Source organism: Petaurus breviceps, unplaced genomic scaffold (genome assembly GCF_028583685.1).
Source record: "Petaurus breviceps papuanus isolate PSGF00001 unplaced genomic scaffold, PetGlider_PUasm1.0 90842, whole genome shotgun sequence".
Taxonomy (NCBI): domain Eukaryota; kingdom Metazoa; phylum Chordata; class Mammalia; order Diprotodontia; family Petauridae; genus Petaurus; species Petaurus breviceps.
In genome coordinates, this window is record NW_027187358.1 from 120,989 (window position 1) to 140,256 (window position 19,268).

A 19,268-nucleotide genomic window follows, 5' to 3' on the forward strand; every position below is an offset into this window, starting at 1 on the left:
AAAGAAAGAAAGAAAGAAAGAAAGAAAGAAAGAAAGAAAGAAAGAAAACAAAGGTGTTGGACTGGATGACCTCTCAGATTACATCCAATTCTAATCTATGATCTTATGATTCCTTATTCAAAGAAAAAAAATTCATGATATATAAATATGAAGCTTAAACTATCATTTATTATTCCTAAATCATATTAACAAACTTTTCCTGCCATCCTTGCCTATTTTTTTTTTTTTGCATTGAAGGAATTTCTTATCCAAGTGTTTTATTTTGTTGTCCATATCTGCAATTTTATCAGTGTAGGGAATTCTCAGGGAAGGAAATTTCCTTTTCCAAAGCAGATCAGCAAATTTTCTTCAATTTTTAGCTTTTGGGTGTTGCCTGGGGGCACTGAGAGTTTACACAACATGCCCAGTGTTAAATAGCCAATGTATATCAGAAATAGGTCTTGTACTCAGATCTTCCTGACTCTATAAGGGACTCTGAATTATCCCATTCTTCCTTATATCAAAGTATACATTGATATAAATTGGAGGGTTCTTTCTAAAATGTTGCTACCTCTTTATTCTTTGTAACTGCCATTGATTTATAAGTTGAAATTATTTTCATGGCAATCTTTTTGCAAATATGATCAAATACTTGATTAAATGATCAAATACTTGTCAACATAAGATGACTAAATTTCCAATGAAATGACATTTATTAATTCCTTTGGATATGTGATAAAACCAACTCTATAACTTCATTTTTTTTTCAATCTCTCTAAAGTAGAACCTATGAACTGTCCTTCCAATGAGTTGCTACTTCTTTCTTCCTTCTGGTTTCATTTATGACAAGAATATGGTTTAATATGGTTCACTTCCTCTAGTCATATGTCCACTTGTTACTCACTGGATAAGAACCTTACATTGATAATATAGTAGCTTAATTAATGTTTATGCACAGCCTAAAACCAGCATGATCCTTAGTAACCAATGCTCCTTTCCCCACTACTCTGCCCCTATCACAAGTGACTTATAAGGGGACCACATAGGACTAAAGGCCACTTGGATATTTTCTGGATATTTCAGGCCATTCTGGTCAAAGAATTTATCAAGTGTCCCGCCAGCCTACTGGTCATGATCCTTTCTGTAATTATGGAGATTGAATTTAGAAAGTAGATAGTCTATAAATGGGACTGTAGACCATGAGATTTTTCTTTGTCTCCTCATGCCACGGAAGTGATTCTGCTTTCTTATAGGCCAGAGTCATTCTGCCAATAAACACTTAATAAATGGCTACTATTTGCCAGATACTATGCTAAGTGCTAGGATATTAAAAGAAGCAAAAAGTAGTGACTGCCCTCAAGGAGATCACAGTCTAAGGGAAAGATAACAACGAACAGGGATGTTCAAACAAACCATGGCAAAGAAAAAGAGGAAGTAATCCAGAGGCGGAAGGCACTAGACTGAAGAGGGATTCATAAGACTTCTTGTAGAAGATGGGATCTGAACTGGAATTCAAAGGAAGCCAGTAGGCAGAGATGAGGAAATAGAACATTCTACGCACGTCAGAGAAGTGGAAGGCATGTTCTGGCAGGTCCTGCCATGCTGAAAAAGTTGCCAGTCCTAGAATTACCAAGTTAATTTTTTAAAAAGGCTAAATATTTGTTCATCTAGTTTCTTGTTTTCATCTTAAGAGATAGAGTATTAAGGCACTGAATAATTTACTTTGAATTTAAAAAGTAAATAGAAGCACATGAATAAATATTACTCTAAATGTACAAAGCATTAGGATAACTGTAGCAATATTAATAATGTATAGTTCACTAATTTTATCATTGCTGTATATTAGTGGCATTAAAGAGTGTGGTATGGAGTAGCTAGGCAGCACAGTGAATACAGCACTGACCCTGGAATCAGGAGGACCTGAGTTCAAATCCAGCCTCAGACACTTGACACACTAGCTGAATGACCTTGGGCAAGTCACTTAACCCGAATTGTCTTGCCCCTCCCCCCAAGAGTGAGACAATCTTGGATTATAATAACAAAGGATTTTCAAAAAGTTGGAAAAACTATGATTGTTTTGTTTTGGAGTGATCTTTCTTTGGTGTAGATATTTCCTCTCCAGACACGGTTACCATGCCCATAGCTTTACGGTAGATGGCTTCATGAGTTGTGATAAAAAAAATAAATCATCTGCAGGCTAACTTTCTGGGAATGGCCTTTCCAGACTTGTCAAAGCTGATTCTCACACAATGGTCCTGTTACTTGAAGCTTTTCCAGGAGGGCAAGATTTGCAAGAGGTTTTATATCACTGGCATATCTTTGAGAACTCAGGATCACATCCATGCCTGGGTGAAACTATGGAGGAAGATGCCAGCAGAAGAATACATTTTATTTTTTTTTATAATATTTTTTCTTTTTGCTTTTTTGGAGGGGCAGTTGGTGTTAAGTAACTTGCCCAAGGTCACACGGCCAGCAAGTGTTAAGTGTCTGAGGTTGGATCTGAACTCAGGTCCTCCTGATTCTAGGGCTAGCACTCTGCTCACTGAGCCACCTAGCCACCCCAAGGAATACATTTTATATACATTCAAATATGCCATGTATGATTTTGAGGTTTTGAATAATTTTTAAGATCCAGGATTTTAATGATTAACCAAGGATGTTTTCCTTTAATAGCCTACCTAAAGTATAAATGAACTCTGATTTGATTATGTAGATTATTCATAGTAGCAATTATAGACCCTTCGTGTGCAAAAAAAAAACATTCTGCCTGGTTATTGTTAGCTTAATGTGATCTGGCTATGAGTTAAGCATTGTCAATCTGCCTTAGGGGGAGGGACTTCCTAGTTACCATACCCATTAGGCTAGAGCTGAGATGTCTGGTAGGTGTCCCTGAAGAGATAGAATCCAGCAGCTGATAGAAGGTAGTATTGCCCAGAAGGGAATATAAGACCAGTGACACACCTAGAAAAAAAGCAGAACACACACACACACACACACACACACGCACGCACACACACACACACACTCACAAAAGTGAGAGGCATAGAAATGGCAGAGATTCAATGGGAAGAGAGACAGTCACAATAAGACACCCTACCAGAGAGCAAAGCCTAGTGGGAAGGGCCCAGGGAGGATAGTGAAAACATTGGTGGCCATGAAGTTTCAGAAGCATCAGGTGACCTTAAACAGGCTAGTCAGTCAATCAGTCAGTCAACATTTATTAAGCACTTACTATGTACCAGGCACTATGCTAAGTGCTGGGGATACAAAAAAAAAAAAAAAAGCAAACGATAGGCCCTGCCCTCAGGGAGCTTACCATCTTATGGGTAAGACAATAAGTAAATATGTACAAAAAAAAAAGGTATATCCAGGATAAATAGGAAGTCATTAAAAGAGAGACGACCACATATATTTTCTATATTTGTCCTTTAGGTATATGCCTTAGTCACAAGGATGCCACCATACCCATTGGTGTGTGTATCCATGAGAGAGTTACACTAGATTTATGGAGGAGAGTGTTCTGTTGCTGCTTTTGTTACTATGCAATTTTATCGAACACCTTTACTTTGAATTAATTGTGTTCTCTAGATGACTAGAAAAATGTACATGTCAATGGGTAAATGTGGAATATAATTTTGAGTCATTAGAAACCTGCAGAATGCCTTAATACAGGGGTAGCTTTTTAGGGATATTACAGCAACCACACTGGTATACCCAGGATGGCTGCTAGCACAGGTTCTTAGATCTGCTTTATTAGGAAAGCTGGCAGTTTAAGGGGTCAACAATCTTTTAAAATGATATTCACTAGTTCAGGGGAAAAGTCAGCACCCTGAACTTCAGAGAAAATACAAACATAGAAAATACAAGCAGAGAAATAAAATTCCAACAGACAGGACTCTGTCTGAATCAACTGTACACTTTACATACATCCCTGGATCGAGAGAGCCTTTATATTTGAGCAGGCGGGGAGCTCTGAACATAGGGCCATTCTGAATCTCGACCAGAGAATCACAAGATCCTTCTCATAAGCAAGTCCCCAAAGCAAATATTAACTCACAGGATATATACACTTCTCAGAATCAGAAGGCATCACAACTCTCATGACTTAATGCTTAATTAGAAATTAGCAAAAGGTGTGAAATCCTTCCTACAAACAAGCCTCCCCTAAGCAAGCTTCCCTTAATGGGTTCCACATGAGGTCTCTTAATGAGCAGGAAGATATTAAATCCCATTAACAATACAGGGGGTTCCATGTGTGAGAAGAAAATTACTTCATGGGTTACACCAATTTTCCCATCCTCTCATTTGGTACATTTTCATCTTCTTCTCTTAATATCCTTCCTCATTCCATCTAGCTTATGTTTAATTCTTGTTCTTAACTTCTTCCCCAGATTTTGTGTTTCTGCCTCCCTGCCTGCCTCCCTGTTTATTCTGTTTAATTTCACAGAAATGTTGAACATGTATCACATGTAGATTCCCACAGGAACCTCAAACCAGACCTTGCTCTAGCTGTAGTTGCTGCCCATTAACACCTCCTTTTCTGACTCACCATCATCAGGCTCTAATAATTTTCCCATTTTCCAGAATTTTTACCAAATGGTTGTTCTATCATACCCAATTTGGACAAACATCAAGTAACAGAAACCTTAACAACCAAAGCAAGTCATTTGCTACGTCAATGACATAGTGCTTTTAGTATAGCTGTTGGAAACTTGGAAGAAATGGAATCTCTTCTACTCTTTCCAGCACAAGAACAGAACCATACGTAGTCCACTGAAGTTTAGAGATGATAGTTACTGTGGAGAAGGAGGCTGATGGCCTTAGTAGATGACGAAGAATCATAACCACAGATTCTTAAAGCTGGAGAGGACCTTAGATATCCCTTTTAAATCCCAAGAGTTTCAATGACTTTCTCAAGGACATACAGTTAATAAATAGCAAACTTAAGACTCAAACCCCTATCTTCTGATTGCAAATCCTGTCACCTTTTGGCATCTCAGCATCAACTATCCAACTGAGGTGAATTCTGGGCCCGATGTGCATGTTGGACATAAAAATATGCACACGCCTGCAGAATACAAGCCCAGCAAAGTAAGACATTCTCTTCTAACTCCTGTTGTCCATTTCTGTATCAGCTTCTGTAGCCTGAGCCTGGATCTCACCTCTTCCTAACTCTCTTGGACTGTTTGAAATGTCTTCTGTGGCTAATGTTGTCATTCACCTCTGGATCTTTTCCTCCCTAACCCATATCCTAATTACTTACCTTATTTCCTTACTAATTACTTACCTTAACTCATTTTTAGGATGTTTCTGGTCTCTCCCTGCCCAAGAATGTCCTGGATAAAACAATTCTTCGTTGCTCAAGACAGAGAGGCTTTAATAAGTATTGTGGATCTTGTCCAACTCTGTGGGCACCCACAGAATTACAGCAAGTTAGGCTGATCCTCCTTCTAGTCTCTCAGGCTGGAGCCTGAGCAGTGACTCAGAGAGGTAGCAGGTAAGGCTACGTTACTGCCTGCAAAAAAAGAAAAAAATATGAACCAAAACAAAACGTAGAACTTGAAGGTATTCAATCGGCCTACATTTCCCTGCTTTATCACCAAAGTATTGTAATGCTCCCTTTTCCTCTTCTTTCCTTTACCTCAGGTTATTTTTTGATGTTTATGTTTTTTGAATAACATTTTTATTCCACTTATACTCCCACCTCCCCTTGCCATTCATATTTGTGGAGTTTTTCTCTGATTTCCCCATAAAAGGAAGAGCAGGCTTGACCACTTGTCTTTTGTCATAGGACCCAGAAGCCTAAGCTTCAGTTTTCCTCACTTTCTCACCCTCTGTATCTAATCTGCTGCCAAGGCCTGTGGATTTTACCTTTGTGACCTTTCTTGAATACCTGTTTTCCTTTGACACTAACACCAATCTTACGAAGGCTTTTAGAAAGGCTGTTTTTTCCACACCTGGACTATTGTAATAATTGCAGGCCAGTGGGTCTGCCTGCCACAAGAGTCTCCCCACTCCAGTCCATCCCCCACTAAGTTGTGAAAGTGATCTTCCTTAAGCATAGGTCTCACCCCGTCTCCCCCACCCCCTCAAAAACCTCCAGTGGCTCTCTGTTACCTTCAGGATCAAAATACAGAATCCTCTGTCATTCAAAGCCCTTCAGAACCTGCCACCTTCCTAGTCTTCTTAAACCTTACACAACCTCATGTAGTGTTCCCTTCCTGTTCCTCAAACAAGACACTTCATCTTGCTACTATGGGCGTTTTCACTGGCTTTTCTCCATGTCTGTAATGCTCTCCTCCTCATCTCCATCTCCTCTCTTCCCTAGTTTCATTTAAGGCCCTGCTAAAATCCTACTTTTTGCAGGAAGCCTTTCCTGATCCTCAACATTCAGGCCTTCCCTCTACCAGTTATTCCCCATTTGGCCTGTAAATAGCTTGTTCATATGTAGTTAACTGCATGTTATCTCTCCTGTTAAGTTGTGAGCCCCTTGACAGCAGGGCTGCCTTTTGCCTCTTTTTGTATTCCAAACACTTGGCAGAGTGCCTGGCTTGCAATAGACACTTAAATATTTACTGACTGACTTTTAGGGGGAGGCAGGTCCCTTACACATCTAGTAATAGACTGGGGAAAACTCCCCCACAGAACTTTCAACTTTTCTCTGATAGGAAGAGGTTGGTTATCCTATCCTAAAACCTAGGCTCCAACAGGCATTTATTCTCTAGGAGAATACTCTTCAATCCAGGGGCAAAACTTTTATGAGGCACAATAGTAAGCTAATTAAGTAGTACCTCCAGGGATTAATTGTATTTTAGCTCATTTATTCCTTGTAATTAGGAGGGAGGTCTGCGTCCCAGGTCTCTATTTAGCTCAGGGTTAGAAAGTTCATAATTCTTGCTTAACTTCTCATGGCCAAATTGAACTCCCTCAGAATCGCTTCAAGAGACTTCCCCTTCAACAAATTGCTAACCATTATACGGGACTAAGCCCTGCCCCCAAGATTTCTCAACTCTAGTATTCTTTTTGCAAATGAATCCACATGAATGGTGCCTTTAGGAGGAAGTCAGGTTTTGATACTTTGCAACTCTCCATCTGTTATTCTTCATCTTTACTATATGACCAGTCCACTTACATTTCTAGTCCTACATACCCTTGCTGCCTTTTGAAATAATTCTTGAGCTCAAGTTAATAATGTTACTATGCTATAGTCTGCTTACAGCCACTTTCTGTCTTTAAGCTTTTGCAAATATGATTCTTCAGAGATTATGGTGTTCTTTGATTTTTCAGTGCTTCAATTTGCCAGAAACTTTACATTGGATGAACTATATGATTCTCCGAACTGCCCTACAAAAGAGGTACTATAATGATCCCCATTTTATAGATCATGAAAGATTTTATCTGGGTCACACAACTGGTAAGTGCTTGAGGCAGGATTTAAACTCAGAGTTACCTGACTCTTAAGTCCAGTGCTTTATTCACTGCACAACACTATTTAACCAAAGAATCTCTGAAGCATCTAGAAGGAGTTCTTGAGCTAAGAACTGTGAACTTAAAACATTTTTTAAAAAATAATTTTTTAAAATATATTTTATTTCCTTTGTAATCCTATGCATTTTATTTTGTGCATTTAGAAGTAGTATTCTGAGTAGTCCATAGGCTTCACCAGACCGCCAAATGGTTCCATGACACAAAAATGATTAAGAATATTGAAGCTAGGGATGGCTAGGTGGTGCAGTGAATAGAGCACCAGCCCTGGAGTCAGGAGGACCTGAGTTCAAATATGACCTCAGACACTTGACACACTTACTAGCCATGTTACTTTGGGCAAGTCACTTAACCCGAATTGCCCTCCAAAAAGCAAAAAAAAAAAAAAAAAAGAATATTGAAGCTAGAGAATCTCAGCTCTGTAAAAGCAGGCATTCTTTTACTTCCTCCCTCCCTCTCTCCCTTCCTTCCTTCTTTCCGTCCTTCTTTCTTTCCTTCCTTCCTGCTTGTTTTCTTTCCTGAGGATAGATGACTGAATAGTGATGCTAAGATGAATCTTTCCAACCATGAAGACAACCTTGTAAGTTAGGAGCTCCTGAGTCCCTCAGTAGGAACAGGCTGGCATCAGGAGAAAGAAACTGCAATGACATCCTTCTTGGAGAAGACAGATACAAAGGCATGATGAGTTTAATCCCTGGTCTTTCTTGCCAGAAGACTTTGATCTTGAACCAGTTATTCAGAAAGTGCAGAGCCAAGATGAGGGCGAAATGTCTATTCTAACAGTACCACTTGTGCTGCACATTTTACTGGTTTAATATCAACATACCAGGAAATGACAATAAAAGTGATGTGTTACTGAATCATATTTTAAGTCATTGTCAATGTGTATTTATTAGTTTTTTTATATTCATTTTATTTGTGTAGAGGAAATAAATAACTGTCCTATACCAGATCTATGTTGTGTATTGAGTGCCTTTTCTACTTCCTTGTTTGAACACAGACCCTATCCAGAGCTTTAAGTGATTTTTCCCCCGGGGTTCCGAGATGGAAGGGGATATAAAGTGCTAGATCCAAAGAGAAAAACTGACCCCTTCCTTTGGAGACTGGACTCTACTAGTACTAAACCCAGGACCTGAAGAGTGAGCCCACATATAAGGGTGATTGAAGGCACTTCCAGTAATTTGGGCCTATAAATGGCTCTCTTATTATATAGATATTGGTTACCATTTGGAAAAATAGAATAATTTCCTATTAGCTCTAGGGCTTCTATTGACACAAATGTACAATATTATCATACATTTTCATGGCTATAGAACAAAATGCTTTTGGAAGATGTCTGTTCCGGGTATGTTATGTGCAATAAGTTAAAGTCTAGTAGTACGTCATTGCATTACTCCAATTCTGCCATTCTCTTGATTAGCAGAGTGATCTCTGAAAAACAAAGTTTAAAAACCTGAAGATCAATTCTCTTTCTGTATCGCTTCCCCTAGAACTTCATCATGGAGTGACTTCTGCTACCAGTCATCCAAGGACAAATGAAGCAAGAAGCTTGGTTTCAGTATAATGTTCTACCAATGACACAATGTCTGGCAGAAATTATAGTCACCAAGTTGTACTTTTAAGAAAAAAAATATTTTTATTAATATCTTTTGTTTTTACATTGCCTATATTTTCTTCCCTACCAGAGAACTATATCTTATAACAAATAATTTTTTAAAAAGAAAATAAAAAGAGTAAGAAGAGGGAAAAAATCAACAATATTGTTCAACACATTGAACAAATTTGTCTCTTGTTTTTCCATTGCCTATATTTCCCCCTTTTTTTCCTTACCAGAGAACTATCTCTTATAATAAAGGATTTTTTAAAAAGGAGATAAAAACAGCAAGAAGAGGGGTAAAAATTAACAATTTTGATCAATACATTGAACAATATGACATTTTATGCAGCATTCCACAGTTGTGGGCCTATTACTTTTGAAAAAAGGAGAACTTGTGTGTGGGAATCTTCTTATAACTTTTTTTTGGGGGCCAAGCATGTTCTTTATAATTTCACAACATTTAGTTTCAGTTGTTTTGTGGTTGTTATTCTTTACATTTGCATGGTTGTAGTATCACTTTCATGTGACAGGAAGGCTTGTTTCCCTTAATGTCGTGGATTACCTTTTTTCCCCTATAGTCTGGATGTTAACTTGGTTTTGGATAGTCATGGCCTAAGAGAGTGGGCAGCTGCCTCTACTTTAACATTCATTGACTGATAGTGTGCTCTGAACTGTTAGGAGATTAGCACATGGGTTGTAGTACATAAGAAAGAAAAAAAGAAAAAAAAGAAATTTACATGATAGCTTTATTACATATTTAAAAGGAATAACAAGTTGTACATAATGGATTTGCAGTTTCATTTGCAGTTATCTTAATTATACTATTTTGTTTCATTACATAAATTAAAAATAAAATATTTTTTAAAAGCTGAGCTCCATACCCACACTATTATAATTTATCAGTGAACCTCACTTCAAAGTCAAGAACTCCAGTTTATGAGTGGGATAAGGAGATTCACTATTAGTAAGTACTCTGTTGGCAAATGCAATAGAATTAAGGTGCCCATTGCTCTCCTTGCTTAAGATCAAGCATCTAACACAAAGGGTTTTCATGGATTGGTCTGCCTTGATGGACAAGGGAACCAGTTCACCGAGTCCTTGAAGACTTGTTTATTTTTCCTGTTGCAGAGATCACTCAATGATGCTGGGAGGTTCAGGCTGGGTTGCTCCTTTTTGTTCTTCTGATAATGGTTCTTTTCAACCACTTGCGCATGAGTGAGATCACTGAGAGACTTAGGGACAATTTTGTAAAAATTTCTGAGAGTCGCTACCAAAATGTTAGAAAAGTTTCTCTCAAGGGTTCTTTGGAGGCATCTCTATTTTCATGGGATCAATACTGTGGAAATACCTTGTGATGATGGCTCTGGAGAACTATCACTTGCCAATTGACAGCTTCATACCCACTTCTTCTTCCACTTTCATGAGGCTTTTCCTGTGCTTTCACAGTATCTTTCCCCAAGTTATGATTTCATCCAAATATGCCAGCAGTTCCTTTTGTCCATGAGCCATTAGAAAGCAGCAAGTCCACCCCTCTCCTGTTCTAAGGGGGCATGTACCCTCTTGCTGGGCAGAAGAATTTTGTCTACTTTACACTTTCTGGTCCTAGAAAATCCCTGGCTTTCTTCTCTCCCCAGGGCTTCCAACTGGAATCAGAAGGCTGCTGGAATCCTGAGCAATAAATAGCAAAGTTTCTCAATAATTATTATACCTTGGCAGACTGAGACATAGCTCATAGAACATGGTACATGGTAGCCATAGTCTCTTTCCCTCCCCCTTGGTTCTCATTTTCTCCATCTTCAGCTCAGCTGATCAATCTAGACCTAATTGCTCAGCCATAAGCATATTGGAATCAATGGATAAATGAAGCAACAAAGGTAATGTAACACTAATGATAGCTGCTAGGAGATATCACCCTTGGAAATCTGGGAGGTAAAAATAGGGAAATTCCTATTTTTACAGGTGAGGAAACAGACCAATAGAGGTTAAGTGATTTGTTCAGGGTCACACAGCTATTAAGTGTTTGAGAGTGGATTTGAATTCAGGTCTAGAACTGTATTTGTTGTACCTTCAAGCTACTAGAAGGCAAAATTAATTAAAATACAAGGTATTTAATGAAATAGCCTGGTAAGAAAGTCATGCTTTACGAATGTTCATTTCTTCACCATACACCTAGAGTTCAGTGTCACAATACACACAATCGGTGTGGAGAGTGCACAGGAATCATGAATTAGGGAAACGTGGAGAGAACATGTGGGGTTAGGATGCCTTTGAGGAAGGGCAACCCTTGCTTCTGATACTATAGGACCATTGACCACTGGCCTTATGGTGACTCTTGGAGTTTGAGGTAGTCTCATCTAGGGGTCAGTCCGCTGTTGTCAGATACTCTCGTGGTGGGTGTTTCACTTCTTGTTTCATAGTTTCATGGAATGTAAAGAATGGAAGGAATCTGCTCCTTATGGGCAGGGATTGTCTCACTTTTGTAACTGTATTCTTAGACTTGCTTCATTGCCTGGCACACGGCAAACACTTAAAAAAAATACTTCAGAGGCTAATAGATTTAGAATTGGAAAGGGATCGTAGAGGCTGTATGGTCTAATTGCCTAATTTTACAGATGAGGAAACAGAGGTTTATAGAGCAAGAGTGATTTGTTCAAGGTAATACAGTTAGTAATGAAGCACAGTTGGGATTCTAGTCCAGGTCTTGACTCCAGAACAAGAAATCTTCTATTGTACAGCACCACCTCTATTTACTGATTGATTGGCTGGTGATCAATGATCATTTCTTCATGTCGAGAGCTTCTGGGCTCATCTCTGCAGGACCACTTTCAGCTCCAGTCTGCTAGGGTACAGTGGCTAGAATCTCTCCCAACAAGGATGAACTGATAGCTTTTTAGTCATAGCTACAACATCCAGCTAACAAAGGTCAGGCAGAGTACCCTCTGGCTAAAACCAGGTTTTGTTTTAGACTTCTAGTGGATAAAATGCCCAACCTGGAGTCAGGAAGACTCGTCTTCTTGAGTTCAAATCTGGCCTCAAACACTTCCTAGCTGTGTGACCCTGGGCAAGTCACTTAACCCATTTTCAATCAGTTTCCCCATCTGCAAAATGAGCTGGAGAAGGAAATGGCCAATCATTCCACTATCTTTGTCAAAAAAAGTCCAAATGGGATCATAAAGAAGTGAAACAGTTGAAACAACAGTGATGATTAGAGCCAGATCTCAATTGCAGATAACCATCTAATTTAGGTTTAGTCAGCCCATAAATATTACTGGAATGAGCATGAAAATATATATGCACTAAAACAAAAGGTAAACTTGGGAGGGGAGGTAATTGCTCTCCACTCAGGTAGCTCATATTCCTACTTTAATTATGAATATTTCTGATTGCTTTTGTGCTGTATTTTGGTGAAGGTCTTGCTGTCTGTCTCTCTTCAAAATTACAGCATCTTTGAGCTGTCAGGGCCTTTAGGAGTCATATGGTTCAAACTCTCACTTGTTGTGGGAGTATGTCAACAGTATCCTTAACAAATAATCTTACATTTTGTCTTGAACACTAGCAGTAATGATGAGCTTGCCATCATGTTCTGTCACAGGAATACACCCCACTTTGCACCTGCAGCTCTGCCTGGCTACAATTCCACACAAGATGCTCTTCCTTGGATAAACTCATCACTTCTAATCTCACCACCATGTTGCTAATGCAAGCCTGGATACCACCTCCTTCTGCTTCCTCTTTCTTCTGATTGCAGTGCTGTAGGGTAGAGTACCAAACTCCTCCCAAAGCCTTCCTTTATAGACTATAGAAACTTGCTTTCAAACCTACATCTGCAGCTCTGTGTTGTTTCAGCTTCACACAAGATGTTTTCCTCACCTCCCACCCCAGGGGTCCCCTTTGATGTCTTTCCCCCCCACACACTGTTTTCCAGCTTCCTTTTCTGTATTGTCTTTCCCCCATTTGACTGTAGGCTCCTCAAGGGCAGGAACACTTTTTCTTTTTTCTTGTTTATATTCTGAATGCTTAGCACAGTCTTACACATAGTAGATGTTTAATAAATATTCATTTAATTCAATTCAACCACTAGATAATTCTGTTAGAAAGCTTTTCCCCCCCTAATCCTCAGCTATAATTTTCCTTTTAATTCTCATCCTTTGGTCCTAGTTCTGTTCTCCACAGGGAGGCAGAACAAATCTGATCTCTCTTTCATCTGAAGGTTCTTCAAACAGTTGAAGATAGCTATCAGTCTTTCAGTCTTCACTCCCATGAAAAACATAGCCATATGAACAAATGACCATTGTTCATACAACTTGATTTCCAGACTCCTAATCACCCTTCTCTGGACATACTCTAGTTTTTCAATGACTAAAAATATGAAGCCCCAAATCCTACATAATACTGTAGATATGGTTTGACTAGTACAGAGTGCAATAGAATTCATTTCATAATTAGTAAAGTACATTCCTACTAATGTGACTTAAGAATGTGTTAGCTTTTTGACAGCCATTCATAATTGGTAGTCTATACTAAGTGAGGCTCTGTACTCTGGGGCTTCTTCTCTCAACTCCCATTCACAGCTTGGTCAAGTCTCCAGAGGATGGCTAATCACTTTTCCCCTCAGAGTTCTAGGAGCGACCCTTTGGGGCTTGGGGTTTATAGTACTTTTGCTCACACTCTCCTCCCCACCCTAACCTACCCCCTGAGCTTTCCGTTAGCACCAGTCAGGCAAGTTTTCTTAGCTTTCAGAAAAAAGGCATTTACTAGAGTGATATAGCAAGCATAGTTGGTATATGATATCACTTTCCCCTGCCCTCCTCAAAAAGTAAGAAGAACGCTGTCTTATAAGTACATATAGGTCCATAGGAGAATGGGCTTTAATTGTACAGAACGAGGAACTGTAAGAGTCGCCTGGGCATGCTTGGTTACTGTGTGACTTATGGGTCACTCCATTTCTAATTTATTAAAGGGACTTTTTCCTAAAGGGATCACCTCTTGGCAGCATATTAACAGAGAATTTATCACCTCATTATTTACTCTTTATTAGGTCCTGAGACTACATCAACTGAACTGGTGGGGGGAAGTAACAAATCTCCCTCTCCCCTTTTTAATTATAAGGTCTGACTGCTGGGACCTGGATCACCTACAAATGGCCTGAGTACTAAATCAAAGACATGTCAGGTAGGTCCCTTTAGCCTGGTTTGACTTTCAGATTCACCATCTACCAGAGCAACAGAACATGCTGATAGTTTGCAGGCAGAGAATTTAGATGACCATAGGTTGGTTTTGGGAATATAGAATTATTCCATATGCTCCTACCATTACAGACCATACTTCTGCCAGTGTCTGAAACCAAATATGGCAGCTGGTCCTTGCTACTTCTCTTCTTAAATTATTATTTTCCTACTGTTAAATACGCTGTTTATTATCCTTGTATTGAAATTCACCTTTGAATGTGGGTTCCAAGGACAGCTGTACTGTCACTCTCATCCCTCTCTTTTTAGTTAACTCAGGAAGGTCTATACTTTAAAAAACTCAATAAACTACACCTTAAAATGTCACAGTAGCCAGTCTGTCATCCTTTGTTCTTTTAGTACCTACTTTATAGTAGATATGAACTTATTCTATTAAAGAGTATTTAGGAAGTACAAGGTTACATCATAGGGAAAGGGATAGGGATTGGTCTTGTGATTTCATTTTTATGGAGAACTCTCAGATAAGGAAAATCCCTTCACCAAAGCAGGTCAGCATCCTCTCTACAACTTACATTTTGAGATAACTGCCTAGAACACTGAGGAGTTTCATGAGTTGCTCAAGGTAAGAAGACCAAATGTGTGTCAGAGATGGGATTTGATCTTACAGCTTGCTGATTTTGAGGGCAGCTCTCTAACTACTAGAATGCACCTACTTGTATAATGGAAAGACCAATTTATAAGTCAATTCATTTTTCTTGAGGATGTGCTGTATTGGGACTTTGACGGGGGTTTGGTGATGGTGGAAATTTCATGTTAAATAGTATTTTTTTCTAGAAGCAAAATCAGTTCCTCTGGGGATAGATTTTGTTTAAAAAAAGCTGTATGTGGGCTGCTAGATTTTTCAAAACAATTTGCAAATCTACTCTGAACTAATGAATCTTGACAGTATCATTGTGGATCAATAATTATAGAGACTGACTTGGCTTCCAAACTAATTGGAAAATGGCAATTAAGCAACTTAACCTGTTGCATTAGAAATAGCATTGTAGAGAACTGAATGGTTCTGGACAAGTTTGAATAGGAAAATCTTTTGGGGACACTGGAAATATGTATATACTAATAATAAATGATCTCTTTCTCTGACCTGTTTATGATATGTATTTTTGGAAGCTAATTCATTTTCTGACATAATATAAATTGAGTAAAGCAAAGAATATGTGCAGTTTCCTTTGAGATCCTCAGAAATCAAAAAAGTCAAATTTTGGTTGCTTACTGGACAAATAACATAAAGTTTCCCAGCAAAAAAAAAATCAAACAGGAGTAGTATGCTTTCTGATGATGGAATAATTTGGTTAAAATTGACTTAAATTGTAAGAAAGTAGGTTCTACCTCCACCTTAGAGGATATGAAAACCCATTTCGGTTTGTGAAAAAGACCAGCCAACTTACAACTTGACTGTGGCTTATGAGGTAAGTTCAGTATGATGTAGCTAGCAAGTGTCAGAGGTCAGATCTGAAGCTGGGTCTTTCTGATGCCAAGTCCAGTACTGCAGCCACTAAGCTGTTTCTATTTGCCTCATGAAATAAAGAATGGATGTCAAAGAGGCACACAAATTGACAATAAGAGAAAATGTTAATCAATAAGGTAATGGAGGAATCATTTAGCATCGGATTGTAACAGACATCTAGCCAATATTTATTTGTAGACAACATCTATACTTAGCGTTATTATTAAGAGATCTTTTGGAAAATTTAAGAAGCTGTCATTTAGAGTCTTAAGAACAAAGTAGTCACAATATTTATTTGTTGATTGATTGGAAGCAGTATGGCATGGGAGGAAAAAACACTCTCTGGATTTGATTTCAGAAGACTTGGGCTCTACCTGGTGGGTTGTTTTTTATTATTTTTTTTAGCACTAAAAGGTTAAGTTTCATTTGGTCATCTTAACAGTTTCTATGGATTCCTCTATCATCTCTATGCAGATGATTCTCAGACCTATTCATCCAGCCCTGACCTCTCTCCTGACCTCTGGTCTCATAACTCCAACTGCCTATTATACATATTGAGCTGGATGTCTCATAGACATCTAATTTCCTTAAGGGCAGAGAAAGTCTTATGTCTTTCTTTTTGTATCCTTGGCAATTCACATGATGTTTGGTGGGTGCTTAATAAAGGCTTATTGATTAACTCTAATCTTAAACTCAACACATCCAGAACCAAATTTATTACTTCCCCTTTCACTCTCCCAAACCTTTCCATTTTCAGAATTCCCCAGTTACTTTTGAGGGCACCAAAATCTTCCCAGTCACCTAAATATCATTTTTGACACTTCACTCTCTCTCCCCCTCCTCCATCCAATTTGTTTCCAAGTTCTATTGATATTGGGCAGTTAGGTGGCACAGTGGATAGAGTGTTCAGCCTGGAATCAGGAAGACCTGAGTTCAAATCCAACTTCAGACACTTACTTAGCTACGTGATCCTGGGCAAGTCATTTAACTCTGTTTGTCTGAGTTTCCTTATCTGTAAGATGAGCTGGGAAGGGAAATGGCAAACTGCTCCAGGATCTTTGCCAAGAAAACCCCAAATCAGTTAATGAAGAATAGGGCATGACTCAATAATAAAAATTGATACTACCTTCTTTACATATCTTGTACATGCATGCTTGTCTCTTTTGACACCACCATTACCCTGGTATAGGCCTTGGTACAGAATCACTTCATTCTTGGACTATTGGACCTCTGGTTGGTCTCCTTGCCTCGAAGTCTCCTCCCACTCCATTCCATCCTCTACTCAGCTGTCAAATTAATCTTCCTAAAATGCAAATCTGATTTTCTTCCCCTCTTTCCATTTTGTGAACCTCAGTGGCTCTTTAATACTTCCAGGAACAAGTATAAAATCCTTGGTTTAGTTTTTTTTTTTTTAAAGCAATCGGGGTTAAGTAACTTGCTCAAGGTTACACGGCCAGGTGTTTCTGGGTGGGTGCTAAGTGTATGAGCCCGGATTCAATCCCCAGGTCATCCCGACACTGGGGCTGGTGCTCTTACTCGCTGAGCCACCTGGCCGCCCCTCTTGGTTTAGTTTTAAAGCCCTTCCTACCTGTTCAGCTTTACTACTGCCACCTCTTCCCACCCCCATACACTCTGTGATTCAGTGACACTGACTTCCTGGCTATTCCTTGTATAAGATTCCATCTCTTCACTCTGGGCATTTTCAGTGGTTGTTTCCCGTCCCTGGAGCTTTCTTCTTCCTGTCTCCATCTCCTGGTTCTCCTGACTTTCTACATATGCCAGCTAAAATCTCATCTTTTGAGTCCTGTCTTTCTTAATTCCCATTAATGCTAGTGCCTTCCTTCTATTGATTATCTCCAATTTATCCTGTTTATATCTTATTTGAATGTAGCCATTTTCATGTTATCTTTCTCATTGGACTGCAAGCTCCTTGAGTGGAGAGACTATTTTTTTTCCTTTCTTTGTATCCCCAGGGCTTAGCACAATCCCTGATGCATAGTAGACAATTAATAAATGCTTCTTGATTTGACTTGATATGTACGAGTAGAACTTGCTCTCTTGTTTATGAGATCAGACGATGGCTAAAAATTCTTATGGCATTGTATTTTTCCTGAATGAGGAGATTGATTTACATGTTCTAAGAATAAACTCTCTTTCTATGACATATTGTTTAGTGTTTGTTTATAAAATAATAATATCACAAGCATTCGACAAGCTAGTATCAAAGTTCTATTTCACTAAAAGCATTTTTTATTATAAATTTGAGAAGACTGTGGTTTGTCAGAGAATGAACTAGTGAGATATAGGGTAAACAAAATATGCTTATATTTTGAGTCACAATGCCAGTCAGGGCTTAGTCATAGCAATGTGACTAACATTGCTCAGGCTTCATTGTATGTTTGTTCTCTGGGTTTGTTGAAGTCATATGAAAGGTCCTACTGGGATCTGTATGTTTACTTATGTGCTGCTGATTTGAGGCAGTTGTGGAAGCTTATTCTGAGCCTCCCTAATTCCGAGTTCAAGGAATCAAAATCTCATTGGACAAATCTAAGAAGTCATAATTCTTTAAGGGATTGTTTGTTGTTGTTGTTGTTGAGTCATTTCAGTCATGACAGACTCTTCATAACCCCATTTGAGGTTTTCTTGACAAAGATACTGTAGTAATTTGCCATTTCCTTCTCCAACTCATTTTATAGATGAGGAACTGAGGCAAACAGGGTTTAGTGACTTGCCCAGGGTCACACAACTAGTAAGTATCTGAGGTTGGATTTTAATTCAGGAAGATGAGTTCTTAACTTAAGGCCTGGTGCTCTATTTACCGCATCAACTAGCTGTCCTTCAGGGAATATGCTATTTTCTAATGGAAAATTGGTTTCCTTTAGAGTTATATTAAGCCTTTCATTCCATTAAAGTCACAAATAGTCAATAAGAACTTAATGAATGTTTCCACTTCTTAATACTGGTGTTACAAAGATAAAAATGAAATAATCCCTGTGCTTGAGAAACTTGCATTCTTTATATAAAATTAATACAACATGACTGGGGAGGGGAAGACAGAAGGGGAAGGCACAACCAACTGAGAGGATAAGGACATACCTCATGTAGAAGGTGGCTCTTGAACTGAGTTTCAAAGGAAATAAGAGATTCAAAGTGGAAGGATTGAAGTTTAGACATGGGTGATAGCCAGTGCAAAGAAATGGCCATGGGAAGTAGAGTACATTATGAGACTAGAGTGCCACTCTGGTTGGATAGTCAACTGTGGGAAGGGGAATTAGAAAGGGAGGCTGGGGCTGGGTTTGGAGTACTTAAAAAAGTCAAAAAGAAAAATTCATATTTGTTCCTGAAGGCAATAGGAAGCTATGGAAGGTTTTTTTAAAAAATTATTTATTTTTAGTTTTCAACATTCACTTTTATATGATTTTGAGTTCTAAATTTTCCCCCTTTCCCCTCCCCAAGGCAGCAAGCAATATGATATAGACTATACATGTACAATCATATTAAACATATTTCCACA

At 38.7% G+C, this 19,268-nt stretch overlaps 2 long non-coding RNA genes across 2 annotated transcripts in view; one reads left to right on the plus strand and one right to left on the minus strand.

Moving 5' to 3' along the window:
* The window catches only part of LOC138148901 (uncharacterized), a 23,587-nt gene extending 18,034 nt beyond the window's left edge, over nt 1-5,553 (minus strand). The window contains exon 1 of the long non-coding RNA XR_011165198.1: nt 5,267-5,553. This is a non-coding gene — a long non-coding RNA (uncharacterized lncRNA). The remainder of the gene's footprint in view (nt 1-5,266) is intronic.
* Nucleotides 1-19,268, plus strand: part of LOC138148900 (uncharacterized) — a 102,474-nt gene that overhangs the window by 5,819 nt on the left and 77,387 nt on the right. The gene's annotated exons all lie outside the window — the stretch shown is intronic.